General features: G+C 41.4%; 1 protein-coding gene across 1 annotated transcript in view; it reads right to left on the bottom strand.

The window, feature by feature from the left end:
* The window catches only part of bai (Transmembrane emp24 domain-containing protein bai), a 46,210-nt gene that overhangs the window by 24,090 nt on the left and 17,927 nt on the right, over positions 1–4,193 (bottom strand). The gene's annotated exons all lie outside the window — the stretch shown is intronic.

The raw sequence follows: 4,193 nt of genomic DNA, 5'->3' as shown, positions 1-4,193 counted from the left end.
CCTCTGGTGTGAGTAAGCTTTGGTCAACCGTGAGGTCACTGTCCAATCCGACGAAGCACGACGGCGAGTCGAAATTTCTTTCGGCGACCATGCTTCGGCGGACCCGGAGCGATGCGCAAGCTATTTTAGCCGGCAGTTCATACTGCATCCACCGATGGACAAAGCCCAGCGTCGAGTGACCAGAAGGCTGCACAAACTGCCAACAACCTGTGCCCCTTTTGCTTTCACTTGCGGTGAAGTTCAGGTGGTCATCGGGAAGGCGAAAGCCTCCAAAGCCATGGGTCCCGACGAATATGCATGCTGATGCTGAAAAATTTGGGTCCTGCGGGAGTAGCGTACCTAACGGAGGTCCTCAATTTGTCTATGGCCACTCTCATCATCCCAGACATCTGGTCCCACTGCTCAAACCGGGGAAACCTGCCAACATGGGAGATTCTTATCGGCCGATAACACTCCTTTCCCCGGTAGCGGAGACCATCGAGGCCCTGCTGCTCCCGTATTTCACAAACCACTTGACCCCAGCGAAGCATCAGCATGGTTTCCGCAAAGTGCACAGTACAACAACAGCACTTAACGCCATAAACACTCAGATAACTCGTGGCCTTAACCATAAACGTCCCTGTGAGAGAACGATTTTATTAGCGTTGGACTTGTCAAAGGCGTTTGACACCGTCTTCCATTCCACGCTACTAGAAGATATAGAGGCTTCCTCTCTCCAACAGAGGCTCAAGCGGTGGTCGGCAAATTATCTGAGTGGTCGACACTCGTCGGTAATGTTTAGAGACAAATCGAGTAAACTTAGAAAAACAAAACAGGGGCTTCCACAGGGGGGTGTCCTTTCACCGCTACTGTTCAACTTTTACATTTCAAAGCTCCCTCACCACCAGAGGGAGTCTCGATTGTCTCTTACGCCGACGATTGCTCGATCCTGGCGACTGGGAATGGAATTGATGACCTGTGTTCGAAAGTAAACGAGTATCTCCGAACTTTCTCGCTTCTTCACTGCAAAGTGTCTAGCCCTCTCCCCTACGAAATCCTCTGCGACCCTGTGACNCCTCCTGATGTCGCCCGAACATCACCTCCACAACAAGGCACAAATGCTCCCCATAAAGGAGAACAACATAATGCTCTGCAAGCAGTTCCTGATCGGGAGCCACAGAAGTGGCCACCCAAACAGACAGCTGCTTGCAGAGGAGCCCTCGCCTAGGCACGTCAGTAGGCATCTATATGAACTGACGGATGAAGTCCAGAGCTTCATCAAGCAACCTCTGGACCCGTCAGCTTACCGACTGGCCCTGAACGGCATTCACAGGGAGTCAGTCTCGAGTTATGTAGACTCTAGACCTGTGAATGCCGTTCTAGGCATACCGCCACCGGACATAGACGAGACGGAGCTTCATCTGCCTCGGGAGACACGAACGACAATAGCCCAACTCCGCTCTGGCTACTGCAGCAGGATAAACTCCTACCTGAGTAGATTGAATGAGGATGTGCCAAATGAGTGTCCGGAATGCGGGAGACCCCACATGACTCGAAACATGCCCGGAAACCCCGACAACCCCAACGGCTTTGTCCTTGTCGACCGACCCGATAGAAGCTGTACGCTTCCTAGGGCTGCCGTTAGTGGAACTTGACGACAACGACTGAGATATCAACCGATGCTGTTGTAGCCGCTACAACAACAACAAAAATATATTGGTGAAGTGGCTGCTTTGNCCCGACAACCCCAACGGCTTTGTCCTTGTCGACCGACCCGATAGAAGCTGTACGCTTCCTAGGGCTGCCGTTAGTGGAACTTGACGACAACGACTGAGATATCAACCGATGCTGTTGTAGCCGCTACAACAACAACAAAAATATATTGGTGAAGTGGCTGCTTTGTGATTTTACTGCCCCTTCGGGTTGGCTTTCCATTACATCGGTTTTTGAGTGTTTTCACAAAACTATCACGAATTTTGTCATGAAACTAGGCGGGGATGTTAAGAATCGTATATATTTACATTATTCACCACTCTTTTCACTTTATTAGTAATAGTATTTAACTAATTTGTTGTTAAATTCTTTCCAGTTTCACTAGCAAATTTTCATATAAAAAGAGCACTTAACACTTATATTTTGATAAATATACCAACTTTGCAATGTTCACGTGTATTTTGTACGCATTAAATGTATTTTATTTTATTCTTTAAGAAATAAAACGCGTTTAATAATTGCACTACTTTTCTTCAACAAAAGCACTGTTAGCGTACGCACTATCCAGTAAAACCCAGTACTAATTTTACTGGTTTTTACTGGAAGTCGTTTACGTACGCAAAAACTTGCAAGAAACCAGCAAAAGATTTTTACTGGATAAATTTTTACTAGCAACTAGTTATGTTTTCGTATTCTCCAGCAAAAAATATCCAGTAACTTGCCCTAAACCAAATTTCGGAGAGTAAGCCAATATTAACTCCCGATGATTGAAATATGCAAGAAAGTACGGAAAGGCAAAATCAGCAAGAAGTTGCTAGTTTTATGAACAGCTGATTAATTTATTTTTCGATGCATTTTCTTAGAAAACTAGTATTTTCCATCTTATTATATTTTAAAATAGGTTTATTTTGTCAATTGCAACTCTAAAAGCACCACAAACAATTATTTTGTTAATGTGAATTACATTAAGCATCATGTCATCAACTGTTTTTCTTACTAGCAAATAGTTGCATGTAAAAATTATACCAGTAAAACTTGCAAGTTCAGCTGTAATTTTTGCTCTCTCAGTCGAAAACCAGTAAAATTAGTACTGGATTTACTGGATAGTGCGTACTAGCGGGTCACGCCGGCGCTACTGAACATAAGGTAGATTCCAAAGAGTCATGAGGATACTAAACTTATCATGTCATCTCGTCAGCGTTAGGCATTCGCCATGCCAATTCGGATCACAATTCCATTTATTTCGTTTCATAGTTATAAATTTAAATACTGTTACATCCAATTAAAATTTTATATTTTATTTATTTTATATGTATATATATACACGGTTCTCTATGTTCTCTATAAATCCGTATGTACCATTTAAATTTAAAGAAATAAAAAAAATATTAAAAAGTTAAGTTATTGGAGTAATCTATGACGCCATTAATAAATTTTTGTAATAATCACATCTACCGTTATGTTAAATTACGAAGTGCGATTTTTTGCGGGTTATAGATTGAAAACTAGGGTGGTCTACTATTTTCCAACAGTTTTACGCATCAACTCCCAGCAGAACAGGCCTTTTTGACCCACTGTTTCAAAATTGGCTTATAGATGGTTAAAATTTCCCCTAAAGTATTAAGCGCAAAAATTTCCTTCGGCTAACCGAAAGTAATGAAAAAAACAATTAATTTCCACCAAGAAGGGCGAACTTTAACCCTGTGTAGAAAACATTGCGGTGCGGTGGAGTAAAACCTTCCTGGGGTTTGACCACCACTTGTGAATGCTAACATAATTTTCACAAAGCCACCTAGTACTTGAATACGTATGTGTAGTGTGACCAACTGTACGTAAATGACACGTAAAGTACNGATAGGAGCGCCCAACATACATACGTACATGCAAATTTTGACTAATAAAAACTAAAAATATTATAATGAATCAGTTGATGGAAAGTGTAAACACCTCGTTAAAAATCGTCAAAATGACGATAAAATTCCCAACACTGGCAACGCTGTCTGCTGAATACTTTATTTGTGTTTTTCTTGTGTCCGTTAAGGGTGGATAACTCAGCAAATTTATATAAGTTGACTCAATGACTCCAACTCACTTTATAGCCTGTTTTTGCTTATGCGTAAAAGCACATTTAGAGCATTTAGCTCTAAATGCTACTCTAAATGTACATTTATCCATACAAAATTCGTCACCTAAATGCAACTCCACTTTTGCATTAAGAATCTAAATGCTAAAAGCAACCCTGTGATCTTCCAAAATTTCCACGATTCGAACATGGTTTAAAGAGAAAAAGTGGCAACATTGCTTTTTCGAGTATACAGTTGCTAGCTGCGTTTCAGTGATCGTCGATCGAGATTTCTTTTATTTTACATTACATATTTGGATAAAGAAAAGTTAAGCAAATTCAACATCGATGTGATGCTGATAGAAATCAGGATCAATTTATGATCAACTCTGTTTGTTTTGTTTCCTAATTAAGTGAGGAAATTTTAATTGACAGCACC

This window comes from Rhagoletis zephyria, unplaced genomic scaffold, assembly GCF_001687245.7.
Source record: "Rhagoletis zephyria isolate East Lansing unplaced genomic scaffold, Rhagoletis_zephyria_1.1 Rzeph_scaffold_00524, whole genome shotgun sequence".
In the NCBI taxonomy this organism is placed as follows: domain Eukaryota; kingdom Metazoa; phylum Arthropoda; class Insecta; order Diptera; family Tephritidae; genus Rhagoletis; species Rhagoletis zephyria.
Note: the sequence above shows the minus strand (reverse complement) of the source record. Positions and strands in the feature narration are given on the sequence as shown.